General features: G+C 34.8%; 1 long non-coding RNA gene across 1 annotated transcript in view; it reads left to right on the forward strand.

The window, feature by feature from the left end:
* The window catches only part of LOC122295568, an 86,614-nt gene extending 80,416 nt beyond the window's left edge, over positions 1–6,198 (forward strand). The window contains exon 4 of the long non-coding RNA XR_006238161.1: positions 5,798–6,198. This is a non-coding gene — a long non-coding RNA (uncharacterized LOC122295568). The remainder of the gene's footprint in view (positions 1–5,797) is intronic.
* The last annotated feature ends 2,553 nt before the right edge of the window (positions 6,199–8,751 follow it).

Consider the following 8,751-nt stretch of genomic DNA (forward strand, 5'->3'; position numbering starts at 1 on the left):
CGATGAAGAATGTCTTCAGATAACAACTCATAGTTAGCAATCCATTATTTATAAGGATCCATAGCCTCACAAAAAATTAATATTGTGACAAACAATTCACGCAATTGCTTTCCAGATGCCCATTGTGAAGCATGATTTAGAGCTTCATGCCATTCCTTATCATCAAGTAAACCAAGGGCATAACATGTTGACTTGAGATATGGGTACAATATGTTATCTATTGTTCTTATTTTTTCAAAAGATCGAGCTCCTTTAACTATATTAAGAAGTATGTGTAAATAAAATCATTCACCACTTCCAGGATGTGAGTAATATATTCGGCCTACACATCGTCCTTACTTTCTCAAATTCCATTCCTTGTCTCCATTATTACAAACCCATTCGGATGGAGAACTAGAATATGTTAAATTTCTTGCTTCCTCATACATAGCATTTGAATGCTCATTTTCAAGATGAAAACTTAGTCTCTCCACTGCCGGTTCACAATAATGAATGTCAAACCGAAATATTCTCCAACATGCTTCCGTTGTAGATACATATCTACAATCTAAATACGATTTAATCATATTAATATTAGTAACATGTTGTGATCCTATAGAACCATTTATATGAAGATTTTCTTCTAGAATTACAATCGCACGGTCAGGTCCTTTATTTTTGTATTTGAACAAATACTTAATAGATATTGAACGATTGCACCATTCTACATTTATATGCGCTTGATATTTCACCATTAGGTTCATGTTGTAAGGAACAATAAATCTGTTGTCCAACTTAACACCATTCATTTCAATATACATACCGAGATCATCTCTTCTCCTATATACTGCAAATCCATCTTCATCAATTGACGTCTCCCTATTAAATTTGTTCGAAAAAATTTTACTAGTTATTAATCATACAACTTATTGTTGGATTTATAAATCCACATGGACCATGAACCATATATTGGGATCTTCGTTAACACCTGGGATCTTTACGGATATTTTTCTATCTATTTCAGTCTGAGTTGGATGCATGTCATCATAATGTAAAAAAAGCAATATATGTGCATGAGGTAGTCCTCTCTTGGTATTCAATAGTGTAGATAACTATACACACAATATAAGTCTAGTTAGATATGCACATATATGTCTAGTTTAAGATACAAATAAATATAATAAATGATAAAAATTATTGTCAGCAAGCAACCTCCCTAAGTGTTGGCCATGTTTTAAGTCATGTAGAAGTTGATTGAGTTTAATTTTAAAAACTCTTATGACTGTATCTGGTCGATCCTTTGCTTTTTGTCTAGGGCTCTTAGACAGAAAAGTTTCAATTTCTGTCAATTTTGCATTGCATGTGAATGTTATATTGGCCACCTACAAATGGCCTTTACATCTTGATAATTCTCAACCATATATCTTGGGCTTCTTGTGAATTTGAAGGTAATACAATTCTCTTTCCAATAGATGCAGCAGTTGTATCTCCTCTCAAAACTGCATTTCTCAATCCACTATATAACTCAACCCTTAATTTATGTTCGTTTCTTCTCACCCACATCAGCCGGGTTTCTTTAATACATGTGTATGCATTAAGAACAAATTGTTGGCATAAACGATTGTCATATATTAATGTGTCCTTCTCCTTCACGTTCTTGCAATTTATATGCATAATATTCCCTCATAGTAATGAATTCCTTCTTTTTTTATGTACTTCTATGATCAGTTCTATGTAAAATACCAAGCATAAATCCATCTTCTTCATATGGAAAAAGAAGAGGATACTGTAATGCCATATATGATGGATGCAACTCATTAATCATTTTCAATCCACCTCCTTTATATTGGACAACAATATCCTGATGAGCATCCTCAATATTACCAATGTCACCAATAATAATTGCAGCAATCTCATAACAATTGGGTAAATTATGTTATATTCCATCTTTTGTTCTTGAACTAATAAGACGTAATCCCATTTTATGAATATTATTATCTGAGAAACGGTCCCTTACCATACGAAGATCTTTCACCAATCCATTCATTTCATTAAGTATTTGGACCAATGCAGTAAGAATTGATGATTCAATATTTTTATTAGAGGTGTTGTGATTCAATACACTCATTCAATTTTCTACTTCATTCTCAGTGTCATAGAAATATAACTATGCAAATTGAGGATTTGAATCATTTATTGGATGTAGGGTTCCAATTTTATGATGAGTTTGACCATTAACTCGAAAGATGTAAGGACCACCTCCATCATTGATATTCTTGTCTACATTTCCACCCGTTGAAGTCATAGCAAGGACGATATTATAACTTTGTATTTGTGTCCTAAACTTTTATTAACATTGCCCACCCATAGGACTTAACAGTTCTTCTAAGAGAGAAGGTGGCATCTTAAATAAAGGTAACAAAACTTGACCCTCCATACAATAGAGAAATTCTCGGTTGAGTGGGCATCCTTGATTTTTGAGTTCTTTCTTCATACCATAATATTGCTTTACGCTACTCACATTCATAACATGGAGGATCAAAATTCCAAGGCTCTGTATATTTTCCTGGAACGTAGAAAACAAAACCAAAAAGCATCATTACTATTAATCCTATTGTGAAAAATGATGTCATTATACATGAATTATGTAATTAAGTCATTTACTTGGTAGTTCGTCAGTTTTACTATTTCTGCTTCGTTTACCATCAACACACATTCTTGTTCCACTTCCTATATCATCCATTATCGTTCGTCTACTACGTCGCACAAGTATGTCATTACTTATACTGTCACTACTTTGTTCACCATCATGACGCATTCTTGCTCCACTCCTTATATCATTTACAATCATTTGTCTTCTATGATATACTAGTCTAGCATTTTGCATTTTTAGTTTTATTGAAGAATAGAAATGGTAACCTCAAAACTATTAATCTAATTCAAATAAAATATACATAAATGGCAAACCTCTTTCACATTAATTTTATAATCCAAGAAAAAAGAGACGAAAGAAATAGTATACCTATTAAAAAGAATGCAAGAAATCACCCAAACTGAACGCCTGAAAAGGCCCTGAACGAACGTTTGAGAACCTTCAGATGTGGTAGAGATTTACTTAAAAAGAGAATGATAAAGAACATCCGTCTTTATTGGAGAGTGAAAAAAATGAGTAATCAGTATAAAAGGTACGTGTTTGAAGCTTTAGAAATACGTGGTTATATATTTTCTTTAATTTGCACCGCTTGATGTTTGGTTCTTCAATTTCCTTTTGCACCGCTCGACATTTTGGACCTTTTTTTTTTTTAATTTTATTTCGTTGCCTTTTTTGGTGCCATTTGATCTGCAAATTAAAATAAAAATTAAATGGTTTGGCAAATTGAAATAAATGGGTTGGTGGATTCCAACCCTGTTTTGATTGGTTATTAATTCCTGATTTTATTGCCCTTTTTCAGTTCCATCTCAAGTATCAAGTGTAAATAAACGGTTTTTTATGTCAATTTTTGGGGAAGGAATCCAAGGTTTTCCCTTTTTTGGTTTAAATAAATAAAAGTGTGGTGTGTGGACTTATTTTTAGAATTTTTCAATTTTAAATAGGGAAGACTAGATGTTAATTTCCAACCAAAGATTGGATTCACGAAACTCATGAATAAGATTTGTTCATCATGCATTTCTTCATGAGCTTTGCTACACATAATCTCACACACCACACTTCTTAAACTAATTGGATTTTTCTACTCATTCTTCATATAAAAAACATTTGGTAAAAGAAAACAAAAAGTGTGGTGTGTGGGTTTATGTTTAGAATTTTTCTTTCTCCATAGTCAATCACACAATTGGATGAAAATTTTTATATCTCGTCACTCTTAACACGCATTTATCAATATTAAATATTGTGGATTAACATGCATTTATCTCTTCTAACTGCCTACTTCTGCGATGTAGATAATACAACAAAAATCTTATGTGCAATCGTTTTTAAGGTATTCTTTCGTGCATTTCACTGATGTGATTGGTTGTGTATTAAAAAAAATTGATCCAACCAATAATATCAATAGAGTGCGCAGAGAGCACGTAAAAATGAATGTATGTAGCATTGCTCATAATACAAATCCCAATGTTTGTAATTTGAATCAGAAATACTTTGGGAGCCAAATTTGGGTCTGGAAGAAGTGTCCCGAATGGATTTTTTATTTATTTAGTAATTAATGAAATTTATTTATTAATGTTGTGAATTTTTTATTTATAAATAAATATTTAAGATTATGAAAAAAGGAAAATGCTATGTCCCTACGAATTTTTTACCAAAATTCTCCACCGACTGACTCAGCTGCTGCCAGGTGGATATTAAAAAAATAAAATAGAATAACGAACTGAAAATCTCCAATCTCCCTCGTCTTCCTCATCTCTACGTACAAAACCTGAAATTTTTATTTTTCCAATCTCTCTCATCTCCACCCACGAATCCTGAAAATTTTATCTCCAATCTCCCTCATCTCCCTCATCTCCAAGCCTAAAATTTTTTTCTCCAATCTCCCTCTTCTCCACCTACGAACCCTGAAAATCGAAAATCCCTAATCTGCCTCATATACCTCATCTCCACCTAAGAACTCGAGAATCTCCCTCATCTCCCTGAACCACGAACCCTCGCCTGAACATATCCCCGAGCCATCTTGTCTCCCTCGAGGCATCCTCTCAACATCTGATCTAAATTTCTGCCTATCAAACTTGGATTGAGCGGAGACAGAAGAGTGCAAAGTGTCTTCAGCAGCAAATTTCTACTAGCAGCGAATTTCTGTAAGCAATCTCTCCTAGCTAGGTGATTCTTTGTTTTTTTTAGTTTCCATCATTCTTGGAAAGTTTCCTCGATGAATCTTGTTCACTCAAAGTTTTTGCCTTCAGTTTTTTGGTTTTTGGTTGTTGATTGGGCGATATTTGAGAAATCAAGCTTTCCTTTATTATTTCAGTTGGCTTCTTTTTTAAAAAAAATAAAAATAATGTCATCTGAGTTTTATTTAAATATCGCAACCCATATACTGAAAGTATACATAAGAGAATACCTAGTTAAGGAGTGGAATGGGAATAGGAATTCAAAATACGAAAGAAGAAAAGCTAGTATTGCTATGGACAGTTGACCAGCTATACAGAGATTTGAGGATAGAGGTTTTTAGCTCTTATAATGTTCTCTCTCAGCTTTCCTTATTTTAAGTTGTAAATTAGGCATGCGTTTTTTATGGTTGGTTGTGTGGTAGATGTGAATTTCATTATTTTCAACTCTGAATGTATTTAGTCCTATTGTAGTTTGAGCTGGTGCAGGGTTTCAAAACCCTCCAAATGATGGCTCCCATTTCTCACATTATCGCATATTCTTATAAGAACCGGCTTGATTGAATGATCCATGATATTGCATTCCCAATGTGATTGTAGGTTCCTGTGCCTGAGAAACCACACAAAGAGGATTTGTCAAAAATTTAGGAATGGAAATGGAGTGTGAAAAAGGCAAAGAAGATTAAGTTAGAGAGGCATTCTCAACGATGTGATACTAAACTTAAACTTTCTGCAAGATCTCCATTTCTTATATCCTGAGCTTAATAAAAAAAATTGGAATTCTTTTGAAACAATGATAAGTCCATGGATTTACTTGCTAATCTATTGAATTCTTGATATTGCATATGGTGCCACCCAAAAGGGAAAAAAGGCCTTTGTGTGTAAACTTTTTTATATATTTTTGTCTAGACTTTGGCTGACAGTTGTGTTCAAGAATGTGCTTTTCCTCTCCTGACTCTTAATATTGACCAATATGCTTTTCCTACTCACATAGGTGGCTTGGAAAATGAGAGATGAGGAGGGCTTTTACCATCCCCACAATGTGGATTTCCGTGGCTAAGCATACCCAATGCATACACATTTGAATCATTTGAGTTTCGATCTCCATCAAGGAATGCTTGAGTTTGCCCTAGGGCAACCTTTAGGGAAGTCTGGCTTACACTGACTGAAGATACATTTAGCAAACCTGTATTCAGGTGGTGTTGAGAAGCTATCACACGATGGACGTCTATGGGCACATGGGTTGAAAGTATTTTTATGCTTTGGGTAGTTCTGAGATGTACTTTAATATTGACATGTAATGGATGGGCAGTTTTATGGTTTGGGCATTTCTTGTTGTAAATTTGTAAAAATTTTACTTTTGAGAATGAATGGACAGTTTCAGATTTTTGTATATCTCCACATGGCAATTTCGACTTCAATTTTTACAGGATACCTTGAAAACTTATTCTGGTTGTGAATTTGTAAATATTTTGCTTTTAAGAATGAATGGACAGTTTCAGATTTCTGTATACCTCCACATGGTAATTTCAGCTTCACTTTTTACAGGATACCTTGTAAACTTCTAGTTGTGAATTTGTAAATATTTTACTTTTGAGAATGCATGGATAGATTCAGATTTTACAGTATACCTTGTAAACTTATTCTGGTTGTGAATTTGTAAATATTTTACTTTTGAGAATGAATGGACAGGTTTGTATTTTTGTATACACATGACAATTTCTTCATCTTCAGTTTTTACAAGATACCTTGTAAATGCATTCCATCACAAAATTATGCATTACAAGATATTGCACTAAGTCCATTAGTACAAAAATGCATTATAGGAAATTGCACTAAGCCTATTACAGGAAGTAGCTTTACACGATTCAATATTACATTACAATAACTTAATGGACCCAAACACCACCACATACTTCAATAATTTCTACCAAAATTGCACTCCAATAATTTCCACCAAAACATACTCCAATAATTGTGTCTGAACACAATCATTTCCACCAAAACATACTTGCTAATCACCACCATTTATACTTGTCCTGATAATCATCCTGATCCGAGAGATGCAATTGAGATGGTTGGACGTAAAGAAACAAAACTTAGTAAGAACAACAATAAAAAAAATTAGAAAACAACATGAGTGTCTCACGTTGACACTACTTGCAATGGAGGAGCAGTCGCTCCAATACCCAAATAATCTGTTGTATATACTTGCTTGTGTGTATACTATAGGCAAAAAAAAAAAAAAAAATGTTGTGTCAAAACCAACAAAATGTAAGGTCATAATGTGTCCAATGAGCAGTACAAACTTGATTTTTTATATTTCTGCAAATGTTTACTTGTGAGGGAGCAGCAATCACTCCAATTCCCAAATAATCCGTCGTGTATACTTGTCCGTGTGTATACTATAGGCATAAAAAAATAGTTTCAAAACTATCAAAATGTAATAGTAGTACAAACTTTATTTTTTATATCGTACGAAGGTTTACTTGTGAAGGAGTAGTCAAAGGAGTAGAAAAAAATTCTGGTGCATGTGTCCAAATTTGATTTGTTATATCCTGTAGCAATATACAATAGCATTATTCACATACACAACATCAAAATATAAACAAAATATACAAATTGCTGTGACAACAAAAAACCACCAAAGGAAGTACCTGGATTTGAGGAGATGCATATTGTGTGCCGCTCACATTGTATTGATCTGCTCTCCAGGGAAACAGTAGAAAATATACAAGCAGAAGGAAACAACAAGTGATCTCCTATGAAGGCCTTTGTGTGTAAACTTTTTTATATATTTTTGTCTAGACTTTGGCTGACAGTTGTGTCCAAGAATGTGCTTTTCCTCTCCTGACTCTTAATATTGACCAATATGCTTTTCCTACTCACATAGGTGGCTTGGAAAATGAGAGATGAGGAGGGCTTTTACCATCCCCACAATGTGGATTTCCGTGGCTAAGCATACCCAATGCATACACATTTGAATCATTTGAGTTTCGATCTCCATCAAGGAATGCTTGAGTTTGCCCAAGGGCAACCTTTAGGGAAGTCTGGCTTACACTGACTGAAGATACATTTAGCAAACCTGTATTCAGGTGGTGTTGAGAAGCTATCACACGATGGACGTCTATGGGCACATGGGTTGAAAGTATTTTTATGCTTTGGGTAGTTCTGAGATGTACTTTAATATTGACATGTAATGGATGGGCAGTTTTATGGTTTGGGCATTTCTTGTTGTGAATTTGTAAAAATTTTACTTTTGAGAATGAATGGACAGTTTCAGATTTTTGTATATCTCCACATGGCAATTTCGACTTCAATTTTTACAGGATACCTTGAAAACTTATTCTGGTTGCATGACCACTCGGGTCAACTCAGGTCAATACTCTACACTCAAACCTCGACAGATGCAGGAGGGAACAACTCTCCCAAGCTTCCCAATTCCCCCTCACCACTCAGCATGGTTGAATTCAGATCTTGCCTGGTGTGACATAGGCTGATGATTTGTGCTCAAATTTAGATCCAGCCAGGTCACTCGGGTAAATGCTCTACACTTAAATCTCAATGGGCACACCTCTTCCAATCCTTGCTCACTACCCAACATGGTTGATTTTGAATCCCGCCTGGTCCCATAGGTGAAAATTCCATGCTTGTCCAAATGCTACCAAGTCACTTGGGTTGATGCTCTGCACTCGAACCTCATCAGGTGCAGGAAGGAACACTTCTCTAGTGTGTCGGTCCCCCCTCACCACCCTACGCAGTGACTTAGGCTGATGCTTCACCCTCACACCTTAGCGTGCTAACACCACATAGTGCAGTCAATTTCAGATTCCGCTAGTTACTTAGGTCTGTGCTTCAACTTATGCCTCAACTTCCAAACACCACCAAGAATGATCAATTTTAGAACCCCCCCAGTCACTTGGGTCGAAGCTATGCACTCAACCCTCG

This window comes from Carya illinoinensis, chromosome 15, assembly GCF_018687715.1.
Source record: "Carya illinoinensis cultivar Pawnee chromosome 15, C.illinoinensisPawnee_v1, whole genome shotgun sequence".
Classification (NCBI taxonomy): Eukaryota; Viridiplantae; Streptophyta; class Magnoliopsida; order Fagales; family Juglandaceae; genus Carya; species Carya illinoinensis.